This window comes from Coregonus lavaretus (genome assembly GCF_964263955.1).
Source record: "Coregonus lavaretus genome assembly, contig: HAP1_SCAFFOLD_1279, whole genome shotgun sequence".
Taxonomy (NCBI): Eukaryota; Metazoa; Chordata; class Actinopteri; order Salmoniformes; family Salmonidae; genus Coregonus; species Coregonus lavaretus.
Window position 1 is genome coordinate 7,501 of NW_028167079.1, and position 17,500 is coordinate 25,000.

At 44.9% G+C, this 17,500-nt stretch overlaps 1 pseudogene across 1 annotated transcript in view; it reads right to left on the minus strand.

Moving 5' to 3' along the window:
- LOC311113909 (dynein axonemal heavy chain 6-like) overlaps positions 1-17,500 on the minus strand; it is a 32,224-nt pseudogene that overhangs the window by 7,497 nt on the left and 7,227 nt on the right. Inside the window, exons 11-18 of the transcript in view lie at positions 17,301-17,411; positions 10,991-11,080; positions 10,627-10,747; positions 10,177-10,328; positions 9,519-9,671; positions 7,640-7,891; positions 6,626-6,754; positions 2,743-2,856 (exon numbers count right to left, since the gene is read on the minus strand). The product of the transcript in view is annotated as a dynein axonemal heavy chain 6-like (transcript). The remainder of the gene's footprint in view (positions 1-2,742; positions 2,857-6,625; positions 6,755-7,639; positions 7,892-9,518; positions 9,672-10,176; positions 10,329-10,626; positions 10,748-10,990; positions 11,081-17,300; positions 17,412-17,500) is intronic.

The following is a 17,500-nucleotide window of genomic DNA, read 5'->3' on the forward strand; positions in this document are numbered from 1 at the left end:
TATACTACTGTTATTACATACACTGGGAAGACAGGTGGAGTATACTACTGTTATTACATATACTGGGAAGACAGGTGGAGTATACTACTGTTATTACATACACTGGGAAGACAGGTGGAGTATACTACTGTTATTACATATACTGGGAAGACAGGTGGAGTATACTACTGTTATTACATACACTGGGAAGACAGGTGGAGTATACTACTGTTATTACATATACTGGGAAGACAGGTGGAGTATACTACTGTTATTACATACACTGGGAAGACAGGTGGAGTATACTACTGTTATTACATATACTGGGAAGACAGGTGGAGTATACTACTGTTATTACATACACTGGGAAGACAGGTGGAGTATACTACTGTTATTACATATACTGGGAAGACAGGGAGTATACTACTGTTATTACATATACTGGGAAGACAGGTGGAGTATACTACTGTTATTACATACACTGGGAAGACAGGTGGAGTATACTACTGTTATTACATATACTGGGAAGACAGGTGGAGTATACTACTGTTATTACATACACTGGGAAGACAGGTGGAGTATACTACTGTTATTACATACACTGGGAAGACAGGTGGAGTATACTACTGTTATTACATATACTGGGAAGACAGGGAGTATACTACTGTTATTACATATACTGGGAAGACAGGTGGAGTATACTACTGTTATTACATACACTGGGAAGACAGGTGGAGTATACTACTGTTATTACATATACTGGGAAGACAGGTGGAGTATACTACTGTTATTACATACACTGGGAAGACAGGTGGAGTATACTACTGTTATTACATATACTGGGAAGACAGGGAGTATACTACTGTTATTACATATACTGGGAAGACAGGTGGAGTATACTACTGTTATTACATACACTGGGAAGACAGGTGGAGTATACTACTGTTATTACATATACTGGGAAGACAGGGAGTATACTACTGTTATTACATATACTGGGAAGACAGGTGGAGTATACTACTGTTATTACATATACTGGGAAGACAGGTGGAGTATACTACTGTTATTACATACACTGGGAAGACAGGTGGAGTATACTACTGTTATTACATATACTGGGAAGACAGGTGGAGTATACTACTGTTATTACATATACTGGGAAGACAGGTGGAGTATACTACTGTTATTACATATACTGGGAAGACAGGTGGAGTATACTACTGTTATTACATATACTGGGAAGACAGGTGGAGTATACTACTGTTATTACATATACTGGGAAGACAGGTGGAGTATACTACTGTTATTACATATACTGGGAAGACAGGTGGAGTATACTACTGTTATTACATATACTGGGAAGACAGGTGGAGTATACTACTGTTATTACATATACTGGGAAGACAGGGAGTATACTACTGTTATTACATATACTGGGAAGACAGGTGGAGTATACTACTGTTATTACATACACTGGGAAGACAGGTGGAGTATACTACTGTTATTACATATACTGGGAAGACAGGTGGAGTATACTACTGTTATTACATATACTGGGAAGACAGGTGGAGTATACTACTGTTATTACATATACTGGGAAGACAGGTGGAGTATACTACTGTTATTACATATACTGGGAAGACAGGTGGAGTATACTACTGTTATTACATATACTGGGAAGACAGGTGGAGTATACTACTGTTATTACATATACTGGGAAGACAGGTGGAGTATACTACTGTTATTACATATACTGGGAAGACAGGTGGAGTATACTACTGTTATTACATACACTGGGAAGACAGGTGGAGTATACTACTGTTATTACATACACTGGGAAGACAGGTGGAGTATACTACTGTTATTACATATACTGGGAAGACAGGTGGAGTATACTACTGTTATTACATATACTGGGAAGACAGGTGGAGTATACTACTGTTATTACATATACTGGGAAGACAGGTGGAGTATACTACTGTTATTACATATACTGGGAAGACAGGGAGTATACTACTGTTATTACATACACTGGGAAGACAGGTGGAGTATACTACTGTTATTACATACACTGGGAAGACAGGTGGAGTATACTACTGTTATTACATATACTGGGAAGACAGGGAGTATACTACTGTTATTACATATACTGGGAAGACAGGTGGAGTATACTACTGTTATTACATATACTGGGAAGACAGGTGGAGTATACTACTGTTATTACATATACTGGGAAGACAGGTGGAGTATACTACTGTTATTACATACACTGGGAAGACAGGTGGAGTATACTACTGTTATTACATATACTGGGAAGACAGGTGGAGTATACTACTGTTATTACATATACTGGGAAGACAGGTGGAGTATACTACTGTTATTACATACACTGGGAAGACAGGTGGAGTATACTACTGTTATTACATATACTGGGAAGGAAGATACACAGGCAGTTAGAATATGTTGCATTTTCTGACAAAATCTTACTAACTTTTGTAGCGTGGTCAGAATGCAAGAAGTCAGACTTTCTTGAGACACCAGGGCCCGGTTTGTGGTCTGATATACCATGGCTTTCAGCCAATCAGCATTCAGGGCTCGAACCACACAGTTTATAATGATGAAATTAGCCTTAAGAAGCTTTTGGGAAACCGGGCCCAGAAGGATACAGGGACAACCCCCTTTCTAAATTGTCAGAAGTGTATGGTAGGGTACATAATTACTTGTGTGTGATGGCTAACCCCCCTGCATGGTTCAATACTGTACCTCCATCCAGCCAGCCTGCAGGGCGTCCCACTCCTCCAGAGAGTCCCACAGCAGCCGTTTCAGTTTCACCTCCGCACTCAGCTCCTCTAACGCCTCATACTTAGTCACCTCCACCTACAGAGGTCAGGGGTTAGAGATCAGAGAGGGGTCACTCAGCTCCTCTAACACCTCATACTTAGTCACCTCCACCTACAGAGGTCAGGGGTTAGAGGTCAGAGAGGGGTCACTCAGCTCCTCTAACGCCTCATACTTAGTCACCTCCACCTACAGAGGTCAGGGGTTAGAGGTCAGAGAGGGGTCACTCAGCTCCTCTAACGCCTCATACTTAGTCACCTCCACCTACAGAGGTCAGGGGTTAGAGGTCAGAGAGGGGTCACTCAGCTCCTCTAACGCCTCATACTTAGTCACCTCCACCTACAGAGGTCAGGGGTTAGAGGTCAGAGAGGGGTCACTCAGCTCCTCTAACGCCTCATACTTAGTCACCTCCACCTACAGAGGTCAGGGGTTAGAGGTCAGAGAGGGGTCACCCAGCTCCTCTAACGCCTCACACTTAGTCACCTCCACCTACAGAGGTCAGGGGCTAGAGGTCAGAGAGGGGTCACCCAGCTCCTCTAACACCTCATACTTAGTCACCTCCACCTACAGAGGTCAGGGGTTAGAGGTCAGAGAGGGGTCACTCAGCTCCTCTAACGCCTCATACTTAGTCACCTCCACCTACAGAGGTCAGGGGTTAGAGGTCAGAGAGGGGTCACTCAGCTCCTCTAACGCCTCATACTTAGTCACCTCCACCTACAGAGGTCAGGGGTTAGAGGTCAGAGAGGGGTCACTCAGCTCCTCTAACGCCTCATACTTAGTCACCTCCACCTACAGAGGTCAGGGGTTAGAGGTCAGAGAGGGGTCACCCAGCTCCTCTAACGCCTCATACTTAGTCACCTCCACCTACAGAGGTCAGGGGTTAGAGGTCAGAGAGGGGTCACTCAGCTCCTCTAACGCCTCATACTTAGTCACCTCCACCTACAGAGGTCAGGGGTTAGAGGTCAGAGAGGGGTCACTCAGCTCCTCTAACGCCTCATACTTAGTCACCTCCACCTACAGAGGTCAGGGGTTAGAGGTCAGAGAGGGGTCACCCAGCTCCTCTAACGCCTCATACTTAGTCACCTCCACCTACAGAGGTCAGGGGTTAGAGGTCAGAGAGGGGTCACTCAGCTCCTCTAACGCCTCATACTTAGTCACCTCCACCTACAGAGGTCAGGGGTTAGAGGTCAGAGAGGGGTCACTCAGCTCCTCTAACGCCTCATACTTAGTCACCTCCACCTACAGAGGTCAGGGGTTAGAGGTCAGAGAGGGGTCACTCAGCTCCTCTAACACCTCATACTTAGTCACCTCCACCTACAGAGGTCAGGGGTTAGAGGTCAGAGAGGGGTCACTCAGCTCCTCTAACACCTCATACTTAGTCACCTCCACCTACAGAGGTCAGGGGTTAGAGGTCAGAGAGGGGTCACTCAGCTCCTCTAACACCTCATACTTAGTCACCTCCACCTACAGAGGTCAGGGGTTAGAGGTCAGAGAGGGGTCACTCAGCTCCTCTAACGCCTCATACTTAGTCACCTCCACCTACAGAGGTCAGGGGTTAGAGGTCAGAGAGGGGTCACTCAGCTCCTCTAACGCCTCATACTTAGTCACCTCCACCTACAGAGGTCAGGGGTTAGAGGTCAGAGAGGGGTCACTCAGCTCCTCTAACGCCTCATACTTAGTCACCTCCACCTACAGAGGTCAGGGGTTAGAGGTCAGAGAGGGGTCACTCAGCTTCTCTAACACCTCAACACTTTAGTCACCTCCACCTACAGAGGTCAGGGGTTAGAGGTCAGAGAGGGGTCACTCAGCTCCTCTAACGCCTCATACTTAGTCACCTCCACCTACAGAGGTCAGGGGTTAGAGGTCAGAGAGGGGTCACTCAGCTCCTCTAACGCCTCATACTTAGTCACCTCCACCTACAGAGGTCAGGGGTTAGAGGTCAGAGAGGGGTCACTCAGCTCCTCTAACGCCTCATACTTAGTCACCTCCACCTACAGAGGTCAGGGGTTAGAGGTCAGAGAGGGGTCACTCAGCTCCTCTAACACCTCATACTTAGTCACCTCCACCTACAGAGGTCAGGGGTTAGAGGTCAGAGAGGGGTCACTCAGCTCCTCTAACGCCTCATACTTAGTCACCTCCACCTACAGAGGTCAGGGGTTAGAGGTCAGAGAGGGGTCACCCAGCTCCTCTAACGCCTCACACTTAGTCACCTCCACCTACAGAGGTCAGGGGTTAGAGGTCAGAGAGGGGTCACTCAGCTCCTCTAACGCCTCATACTTAGTCACCTCCACCTACAGAGGTCAGGGGTTAGAGGTCAGAGAGGGGTCACTCAGCTCCTCTAACACCTCAACACTTTAGTCACCTCCACCTACAGAGGTCAGGGGTTAGAGGTCAGAGAGGGGTCACTCAGCTCCTCTAACGCCTCACACTTAGTCACCTCCACCTACAGAGGTCAGGGGTTAGAGGTCAGAGAGGGGTCACCCAGCTCCTCTAACGCCTCACACTTAGTCACCTCCACCTACAGAGGTCAGGGGTTAGAGGTCAGAGAGGGGTCACCCAGCTCCTCTAACGCCTCATACTTAGTCACCTCCACCTACAGAGGTCAGGGGTTAGAGGTCAGAGAGGGGTCACCCAGCTCCTCTAACGCCTCACACTTAGTCACCTCCACCTACAGAGGTCAGGGGTTAGAGGTCAGAGAGGGGTCACTCAGCTCCTCTAACGCCTCATACTTAGTCACCTCCACCTACAGAGGTCAGGGGTTAGAGGTCAGAGAGGGGTCACTCAGCTCCTCTAACACCTCATACTTAGTCACCTCCACCTACAGAGGTCAGGGGTTAGAGGTCAGAGAAGGGTCACTCAGCTCCTCTAACGCCTCATACTTAGTCACCTCCACCTACAGAGGTCAGGGGTTAGAGGTCAGAGAGGGGTCACCCAGCTCCTCTAACACCTCATACTTAGTCACCTCCACCTACAGAGGTCAGGGGTTAGAGGTTAGAGAGGGGGCACTCAGCTCCTCTAACGCCTCATACTTAGTCACCTCCACCTACAGAGGTCAGGGGTTAGAGGTCAGAGAGGGGTCACTCAGCTCCTCTAACACCTCAACACTTTAGTCACCTCCACCTACAGAGGTCAGGGGTTAGAGGTCAGAGAGGGGTCACTCAGCTCCTCTAACGCCTCATACTTAGTCACCTCCACCTACAGAGGTCAGGGGTTAGAGGTCAGAGAGGGGTCACTCAGCTCCTCTAACACCTCATACTTAGTCACCTCCACCTACAGAGGTCAGGGGTTAGAGGTCAGAGAGGGGTCACTCAGCTCCTCTAACGCCTCATACTTAGTCACCTCCACCTACAGAGGTCAGGGGTTAGAGGTCAGAGAGGGGTCACTCTACCTGAGGGTAGTGGACAAGATGGGTGCCAAGGCCAGGGAGAAAGGGGTCAATGAGGGATAGAGAATATAGTCATCCTTTGAAAGAGACACCTAATCTGAATTGCCTCAATCAATGCACATCCAGATGAGAAAAAGTGCCAAAGAGAAAATACTTATACGCACAACAGTACATAAGTTACACCACATGTTGCTATACTGTTTCTCTCAAGGAACAATGGTGAAAAGTTATGTTTTGCTGCTGTCTGGTGGTCAGAGAATGTACTGAACTGTTACTCTGCATCTAATCTATGTATTGTATCGTATAGTGTTGTATTGTATTATATGGTATTGTAGAATATTGTATTGTATAGTATTGCATTGTATAGTATAGTACAGTATTGTATAGTATTGCATAGTATTGTATAGTATTGTAGTGTAGTACCTTGAAGTTCTTCTGGAAAGACTTGTACTGGAAGGCCTGGGTCTGCAGCTCGTCTATGGAGATCTGGACCTCCTCCAGCAGCAGACGGACCTTGGGACGCTCAGCGTTGATGTCCATGATCTGATTGTTCTGGGGGAGCAGAGATTAACACATAAATACACTTATATCTGGATCATGGATAGGTAACTGGCCCCTTTTGTAGGCCCACAAATCAATTTCCAAAAACAAAAAAATAGAAATGTTTTCTTTTTAAAAAATGTGGAATTCAACTTCCTGTTGAGAGTTAGAATAGTAGAATACACAAGGTGCAATATCGACATGTGGTTGTGCATCAGCATTTTTTCTCTTGTCATGTCAGTCACTCAATTAGCCCATGGCAGCAAAAAAATAATTAGATCGCTAAATTAGTCTAGCCAGCTATCTAAACTTGTAGTAATCATGTTTGCATTACAGACTGGAGGCCCACATTGATTGTGCAGACATTTCTCTCCACCCCATGGCAAAATGCGTAGAATTGCTGCAAATTTGCTTTAAAACTGCAACATTTTCTCTATGCCCACGGCAAAACCTAAATGTTTTGCTCGCAAGTTGGGGGGGAAGGTCCCCCCCCCCCAGCAAAATGTCACTTAGGTCCCCAAAAAGGCTAGGGCCGGCTCTGACTGCATGTGTGGTTATGGATGTGGGTAAGCAGACACTGAGGACCCTCATGATGAGTTCAAATTTGTTGTGGCCCCCACCCACATCAAAGTTGCCCCTCCCTGATCTGGATCAAACCCATAAACATCTCTATTTACCTGACTCTTACAGGCTAAATTGTCTTTTCAGGTCAGTTGATTTAGAACACAACGACCTGGGGAAGAGGAACCCAGTTGTAAATGACTGTCATATCCAGAGACGAATGTATACATTCTTAGCTTTTTCCACGGTTATTTATAAAGCCTATCTGGGGACACACACTGACCATTAGTGTGATGATACAATGCATCTGAACTTTGACCCTTGACCTCTAGTTACCTGTGCCTGCTGTTTGACCCTCTTGACCTCCTTGTTGAGGTCGGTGATGTCCCGTTGGAGGTGGACAGAGAACTTGTCCACGTTGGCGTCCCTCTCTCCCACGGCCTTGTCGATGGCGTTGCGTACAGCGGTGACGGAGGTTTTCAGGGTGGCGTAGACTGCAAAGTCCTCAGGAGGGGTGGGAACGGAGTAGGAGTCTATCAGCTTGTACATCTGGGACACGGTCTCTGTCTGCTCATCCAATGACTCGATCTGAGACACAAACACAAAGACCATGAAATAACTGTCAGTGTTTCCCCCAGATGTTTTCCTAGGCGGGCCAGAATTGGCAGAAACATGCAAGAAAGACACTCACCTGACAACGTGGAGAGGGTACTGAACCCAACACAACTGCCTGTCTTTGTCATCTTTTCCAGTAGTTTGGTGATGAGTAATGTAACAATGACTACAGTGTGATACAAAGTGACCAAGTAGCCTACTCTGGGGCGGTGTCAGCTACTCTGGGGCGGTGTCAGCTACTCTGGGGCGGTGTCAGCTACTCTGGGGCGGTGTCAGCTACTCTGGGGCGGAGTCAGCTACTCTGGGGTGGAGTCAGCTACTCTGGGGCGGTGTCAGCTACTCTGGGGCGGTGTCAGCTATTCTGGGGCGGTGTCAGCTACTCTGGGGATTGTCAGCTACTCTGGGGCGGTGTCAGCTACTCTGGGGATTGTCAGCTACTCTGGGGCGGTGTCAGCTACTCTGGGGCAGTGTCAGCTACTCTGGGGATTGTCAGCTACTCTGGGGCGGTGTCAGCTACTCTGGGGCGGTGTCAGCTACTCTGGGGCGGTGTCAGCTACTCTGGGGCGGTGTCAGCTACTCTGGGGATTGTCAGCTACTCTGGGGCGGTGTCAGCTACTCTGGGGCGGTGTCAGCTACTCTGGGGCGGTGTCAGCTACTCTGGAGATTGTCAGCTACTCTGGGGCGGTGTCAGCTACTCTGGGGCGGTGTCAGTTACTCTGGGGCGGTGTCAGCTACTCTGGAAATTGTCAGCTATTCTGGGGATTGTCAGCTACTCTGGGGCGGTGTCAGCTACTCTGGGGCGGTGTCAGTTACTCTGGGGCGGTGTCAGCTACTCTGGGGATTGTCAGCTACTCTGGGGCGGTGTCAGCTACTCTGGGGATTGTCAGCTACTCTGGGGCGGTGTCAGCTACTCTGGGGATTGTCAGCTACTCTGGGGCGGTGTCAGCTATTCTGGGGATTGTCAGCTACTCTGGGGCGGTGTCAGCTACTCTGGGGCGGTGTCAGCTACTCTGGGGCGGTGTCAGCTACTCTGGGGATTGTCAGCTACTCTGGGGATTGTCAGCTATTCTGGGGATTGTCAGCTACTCTGGGGCGGTGTCAGCTACTCTGGGGCGATGTCAGTTACTCTGGGGCGGTGTCAGCTACTCTGGGGCGGTGTCAGCTACTCTGGGGATTGTCAGCTACTCTGGGGCGGTGTCAGCTACTCTGGGGCGGTGTCAGCTACTCTGGGGCGGTGTCAGTTACTCTGGGGCGGTGTCAGCTACTCTGGGGATTGTCAGCTACTCTGGGGCGGTGTGAGTTACTCTGGGGCGGTGTCTGCTACTCTGGGGCGGTGTCAGCTACTCTGGGGCGGTGTCAGCTACTCTGGGGCGGTGTCAGCTACTCTGGGGCGGTGTCAGCTACTCTGGGGCGGTGTCAGCTACTCTGGGGCGGTGTCAGCTACTCTGGGGCAGTGTCAGTATCTTGAATAAAGACAATGATGGCTCTCTGTGACCGTCAACCTTAACCTGATTCTCCCAACCTGCTACGTTCACTTTCCTAACCTGCTGCGTAAGTTCTCCCAACCTGCCACAAAACGTTTGACAAAACCGTCTCTTACCCTCTCCTGTATCTCCTCTAGGAAGGTGAGGGAGTTGACAAACTCTGTGGTTGCAGAGGGGATGAACTCCAATTTGAACTGGGCGTCCTGAGCCTCAGCGATGATGGCGTCGATCTTTGTCTTGGCCAGCAGGGGGAGCATGTCATTGATCGCCTGGAGGGGAGGCAGCACAGGGGTTAATGTTAGTCAGTGGATGGATAGCCCAATCCCAAATCGACCCGTTGATCCTACACCCTATGCACTTGTGGAGATCCGAGAGGATTTGACAGGTGTAAGCAATTTGGCAACAGCTCAAACTTCCCCTCTGATAGGCTAAGTGGAAGTTTATATTTACACATATTGCTAATACCAATGAAAAAGTCTCAGATCTCCACAAGTGCATAGGGCCCAGGGTCTAGGGGGTGGTAGGGCCCAGGGTCTAGGGGGTGGTAGGGCCCAGGGTCTAGGGGGTGGTAGGGCCCAGGGTCTAGGGGGTGGTAGGGCCCAGGGTCTAGGGGGTGGTAGGGCCCAGGGTCTAGGGGGTGGTAGGGCCCAGGGTCTAGGGGGTGGTAGGGCCCAGGGTCTAGGGGGTGGTAGGGCCCAGGGTCTAGGGGGTGGTAGGGCCCAGGGTCTAGGGGGTGGTTTGACACTGGGTATGTGAGCGTCCCTCTCCTCCTACCTCCAGACAGCGTAGTGGTGAGGGGGTGAGTTTCCCTTTGAGCAGGGTGGTGTCTACCAGCAGCATGCCCAGGTGTCTCTTCTGTTTGATGGCCAGGGCCTCTTCATGTTGCCCGTGGTACTTCTCCAGACTCTCAGCGAAGAACGCCACTCCTACAGGGAACAGGACAGGGTACAGAGTCACATGATGATTCTCTAGACAGTTTAGAAAAGAGAGATGGGGAGTGCTGATTGGCCACTGTGAAATATACAGAAAACACCTAAAGGACCTCATTGGATCCAAAGGTCTGAATGAACTGAGACAAAATGCATATGCTGCTATGGCACTTGTGCTGAATGTAGAGCAACTCAAAGCTACATACTGAAAAGCCTTGGCTCATCCATCTTTCTCTGTTCCCTAGTAAATTAATTTAATTGATGATGTTGATGATGAAGAGCGTTGCTACGGTACCGTAATCTTGATCTCTGAGCGCATCCAGGTCCAGACTCTCATTCTCTCTGTAGAAGACGCGGAACCTCTCAAAGGTGCGTGCGTACACGCTGGCCGAGTCAAACGCAAACTGGAGCGATTGCTGAGAGGGAGCGAGAGAAGGAGGAAGAGGAAGATGAGGAAATAAAACAAATCAAAGGACGAAGAGGCTAGAGAACAAAACATTGGACTGTGACAGTCATTTAACTGCCACAATAGATTTAAAGAGCTTTGGCATTTCGAATCATAACGGACGCCAAGTTGACACCAAAACGTCCAAGACAATTACAATCCACTTAGATCATGCAAATGACCTTTGACCTTTGAAAGGACACAGAATGCTGACCTTGATGTGGAAGATGATGTTCAGGAGATGTTTATCATTCTCTAACATGGACTCCAGACCGGGGCCGTCACCACACGTCTTCTCCTCTACCTGAATGGTAGTGGAATACAACCATGTTATTATAGGATATTATTACTAACTGGATTACGTCTTCTCCTCTACCTGAATGGTAGTGGAATACAACCATGTTATTATAGGATATTATTACTAACTGGACTACGTCTTCTCCTCTACCTGAATGTTAGTGGAATACAACCATGTTATTATAGGATATTATTACTAACTGGATTATGTCTTCTCCTCTACCTGAATGGTAGTGGAATACAACCATGTTATTATAGGATATTATTACTACCTGGACTACGTCTTCTCCTCTACCTGAATGGTAGTGGAATACAACCATGTTATTATAGGATATTATTACTAACTGGATTACGTCTTCTCCTCTACCTGAATGGTAGTGGAATACAACCATGTTATTATAGGATATTATTACTAACTGGACTACGTCTTCTCCTCTACCTGAATGGTAGTGGAATACAACCATGTTATTATAGGATATTATTACTAACTGGATTACGTCTTCTCCTCTACCTGAATGGTAGTGGAATACAACCATGTTATTATATTATATTATTACTAACTGGACTACGTCTTCTCCTCTACCTGAATGGGAGTGGAATACAACCATGTTATTATAGGATATTATTACTAACTGGACTACGTCTTCTCCTCTACCTGAATGGGAGTGGAATACAACCATGTTATTATAGGATATTATTACTAACTGGATTACGTCTTCTCCTCTACCTGAATGGGAGTGGAATACAACCATGTTATTATAGGATATTATTACTAACTGGATTACGTCTTCTCCTCTACCTGAATGGTAGTGGAATACAACCATGTTATTATAGGATATTATTACTAACTGGATTACGTCTTCTCCTCTACCTGAATGGTAGTGGAATACAACCATGTTATTATAGGATATTATTACTAACTGGATTACGTCTTCTCCTCTACCTGAATGGTAGTGGAATACAACCATGTTATTATAGGATATTATTACTAACTGGATTACGTCTTCTCCTCTACCTGAATGGTAGTGGAATACAACCATGTTATTATAGGATATTATTACTAACTGGATTACGTCTTCTCCTCTACCTGAATGGTAGTGGAATACAACCATGTTATTATAGGATATTATTACTAACTGGATTACGTCTTCTCCTCTACCTGAATGGTAGTGGAATACAACCATGTTATTATAGGATATTATTACTAACTGGACTACGTCTTCTCCTCTACCTGAATGGTAGTGGAATACAACCATGTTATTATAGGATATTATTACTAACTGGACTACGTCTTCTCCTCTACCTGAATGGGAGTGGAATACAACCATGTTATTATATTATATTATTACTAACTGGACTACGTCTTCTCCTCTACCTGAATGGTAGTGGAATACAACCATGTTATTATAGGATATTATTACTAACTGGATTACGTCTTCTCCTCTACCTGAATGGTAGTGGAATACAACCATGTTATTATAGGATATTATTACTAACTGGATTACTTCTTCTCCTCTACCTGAATGGTAGTGGAATACAACCATGTTATTATAGGATATTATTACTAACTGGACTACGTCTTCTCCTCTACCTGAATGGTAGTGGAATACAACCATGTTATTATAGGATATTATTACTAACTGGATTACGTCTTCTCCTCTACCAGAATGGGAGTGGAATACAACCATGTTATTATAGGATATTATTACTAACTGGATTACGTCTTCTCCTCTACCTGAATGGTAGTGGAATACAACCATGTTATTATAGGATAGTATTACTAACTGGATTACGTCTTCTCCTCTACCTGAATGGTAGTGGAATACAACCATGTTATTATAGGATATTATTACTAACTGGATTACGTCTTCTCCTCTACCTGAATGGTAGTGGAATACAACCATGTTATTATAGGATATTATTACTAACTGGATTACGTCTTCTCCTCTACCTGAATGGTAGTGGAATACAACCATGTTATTATAGGATATTATTACTAACTGGATTACGTCTTCTCCTCTACCTGAATGGTAGTGGAATACAACCATGTTATTATAGGATATTATTACTAACTGGATTACGTCTTCTCCTCTACCTGAATGGTAGTGGAATACAACCATGTTATTATAGGATATTATTACTAACTGGACTACGTCTTCTCCTCTACCTGAATGGTAGTGGAATACAACCATGTTATTATAGGATATGATTACTAACTGGACTACGTCTTCTCCTCTACCTGAATGGGAGTGGAATACAACCATGTTATTATAGGATATTATTACTAACTGGACTACGTCTTCTCCTCTACCTGAATGGGAGTGGAATACAACCATGTTATTATATTATATTATTACTAACTGGACTACGTCTTCTCCTCTACCTGAATGGTAGTGGAATACAACCATGTTATTATAGGATATTATTACTAACTGGATTACGTCTTCTCCTCTACCTGAATGGTAGTGGAATACAACCATGTTATTATAGGATATTATTACTAACTGGATTACTTCTTCTCCTCTACCTGAATGGTAGTGGAATACAACCATGTTATTATAGGATATTATTACTAACTGGACTACGTCTTCTCCTCTACCTGAATGGTAGTGGAATACAACCATGTTATTATAGGATATTATTACTAACTGGACTACGTCTTCTCCTCTACCTGAATGGTAGTGGAATACAACCATGTTATTATAGGATATTATTACTAACTGGATTACGTCTTCTCCTCTACCTGAATGGTAGTGGAATACAACCATGTTATTATAGGATATTATTACTAACTGGATTACGTCTTCTCCTCTACCTGAATGGTAGTGGAATACAACCATGTTATTATAGGATATTATTACTAACTGGACTACGTCTTCTCCTCTACCTGAATGGTAGTGGAATACAACCATGTTATTATAGGATATTATTACTAACTGGATTACGTATTCTCCTCTACCTGAATGGTAGTGGAATACAACCATGTTATTATAGGATATTATTACTAACTGGACTACGTCTTCTCCTCTACCTGAATGGTAGTGGAATACAACCATGTTATTATAGGATATTATTACTAACTGGATTACGTCTTCTCCTCTACCTGAATGGTAGTGGAATACAACCATGTTATTATAGGATATTATTACTAACTGGATTACGTCTTCTCCTCTACCTGAATGGTAGTGGAATACAACCATGTTATTATAGGATATTATTACTACCTGGACTACGTCTTCTCCTCTACCTGAATGGTAGTGGAATACAACCATGTTATTATAGGATATTATTACTAACTGGATTACGTCTTCTCCTCTACCTGAATGGTAGTGGAATACAACCATGTTATTATAGGATATTATTACTAACTGGATTACGTCTTCTCCTCTACCTGAATGGTAGTGGAATACAACCATGTTATTATAGGATATTATTACTAACTGGATTACGTCTTCTCCTCTACCTGAATGGTAGTGGAATACAACCATGTTATTATAGGATATTATTACTAACTGGATTACGTCTTCTCCTCTACCTGAATGGTAGTGGAATACAACCATGTTATTATAGGATATTATTACTAACTGGACTACGTCTTCTCCTCTACCTGAATGGGAGTGGAATACAACCATGTTATTATAGGATATTATTACTAACTGGACTACGTCTTCTCCTCTACCTGAATGGTAGTGGAATACAACCATGTTATTATAGGATATTATTACTAACTGTACCACAGCCATATTTTTCTTGGTGAACGGCTAACATGTGCAATCAGATTTCAGGCTATTAAAACATTTGTGTCTGGAAAACTGCCTTGAAAAACTACAACAAAATAAAAAGCTAACCCGCTTGGCTTTGGTGAACCAACACTAGCACTTGACTTGTTCCTACTAGCCCTGGTTTTGCTGATGGCTACTTTGAGGAAACATCTACTCACTATAACAGGTGTGGTTGTCTCACCTAGCTACCTTAAGATGAATGCACTAACTAAGTCGCTCTAGATAAGAGTGTCTGCTACAGGGCTCGTGACTAACTTTTTTGTCACCGTCCCGAAGTGCAATTTCCAACTGTCCCAAACTGAACTTGAACCGTCCCAAAATAAAAATACTCGTTTTTTTATATGTTTTGATTTGCCAACATGGGTCGAGGTCATTTGCAGTGCTTTTAAAGTAATTTGTGTATTTCTGAGACAGATACAGACAGACTAGATAACGAAAACTTATTTTTTAAGAAAACCCCTTTTTGCATCTTAATGAAAACAGACATCCATTACATTATGAATATTATAATGTATTAATTGAACATGCTGACCACATGTATACAATATATCTAAGAGAGAACAACGTTATTGTGAACTGATTACTGAATAAATGTAAGTTAGAGACATTGCATTCCACCACCAGCTGCCCCATTTAAACAACATAACATAGCGATATACAATAAAGAACGTGTGTGTTCCCCAGCCTTCACTTTCTCTGCTTCACCCTCCCTCTTCAGTCACTGAAGAATGGTCGCCTTCACCTTTTTGAGATCCAACATTTGCTAACGGCCAGGGCCTTTATGGTCCACCAGCCACTGTGGCAGGTAGATTTAAAAATCTACCAGCCACTAAGATTTTTTACCAGCCAAAATATATTTTATTTGCTAAAATTACACCAAAAAAAACCACCAAAAAAACAGATGAGCATGCTTTGTAATGTTTCTAAAACAATAAATGTATTACTAGTAATAAGTAATGAGGTATATTGTTTCATTTCATTTCATTTTTTGTGACCTGAGTCTTTTAACCAAAATATCACAGATGAGACAACAAATGTCACCTGCCCCTTTAAGGGCGGGAGGTTACCGTGATAACGCGAGTCATGTTTGTACCTGTCAGATGGAGTCTGACTAGTATCCGCGCGTTGCTTGTCTTCCCTAGCAGTTGAAACTCAAAACATTGAAAAATAACCTAGCTTGTGAACAAAACAAATGTAAATAGCCAAGGAACACAAGGACAAAGTCTCACTTCAGTAGACTTCCGTTTCAAGTAAATTAAATGTTTATGCCGGTGTGCAGCGCTTCTACAAATGAATGTCACTCAGGTCTTCACGTTTCCACGCACAGCCCCCAGGCAGGCAGTGCTGAGGCGCAAGGCAGAAATACTTTGCACATTTTACAGTGTGCATTCGGTTCAGGTCAGGGAGATACAACCATATTCTCTAGAACTGTGGTTCCCAACCTTTTTCTGTTACTGTACCACCAACTGAATTTTGCTCTGCCCGGAGTACCCCTGAAGTACCCCCTAGTGTGCATTATACCAGTAGGCCTATGGTCTCATGAGTCTTCTCAAGGACCCCCTGTGGATAGGCCAAGTATCCCCCCAGGGGTCCTAGTACCTCTGGTTGGGAGTCACTGCTCTAGAATACCATAGTAGCTGGCCATAGCCTACAGACAACGCCACAGCAACTCCGCGTGAAACCTCAGCCCCGGGCGGGCGGGCCGCAGACAGGCTGGGAGAGTGTCAAATATGCATTTCTAATAGCTCCATTTGCCCAACATTGAAATGATATTCTAATATACATTTCCATAACCTAAATAATAACATATGCGATGCCTAGCCAGATATATCATTGTTTGAAACCTGGACGTTTTACATAGCCTATCTTACCTTGTTTTTAATAGCCTACAGCCAAAATCCCACCATAGAAAAAAACGTAAATGTCCTGATATGCCGTTGAAAGGAGCATTTCTTCTTCTACTGTCCAAAGGCAGTAAGGCCCAATCCTATTGTTGCATCTTCAGATATTCCCTCTTCCTAAGTTTCTACCATTAGGATTTATATCCATCTCTGTCGCGTTATAAAAACCGCTCGCATCAGGTGCGCGTTTGAGAATATTGTTCTCCCGTAATAGCAATTTGGGAACATTCACGCGTATGGCCGAGAAGAGTGGACACATTGCAGCACTTGTAATGTGAAGGATTCATAGTTCATCATCTTTGAAGCTAAATGTTGTGATCCGTTTCATCAGCCTCGTCTTTGCGTTGAAACATTTTAGTACGGAACCCGTTTTATGCATTTTATATTTTTCTGGCCTGTCGTCCCTCAACTGTCCCAACGTCTGTTTTGAACCGTCCCAGACATCTTTTTTATTGACGACGGGATGCCCTTATTTTCGAGCCCTGGTCTGCTAAATGACTAAAATGTAAATGTCTGCTAACAAGTCAATGATAGTGTTTCCCACCTTACTGTTGATCGTGGGCTGAGTGAAGGCATCAAAGTAGGAGTCAGTCACCAGCACAACTAATGACAACACTGTCTCCTGGAACCTAGAGATGATCTCTGACACACACTCCTGTTAGGGGAACACACACACACACACAGACAAACACACAGACACACGCATAAAGAGAGCAAGAGAGATAAATTGTTACAAACAAAAAA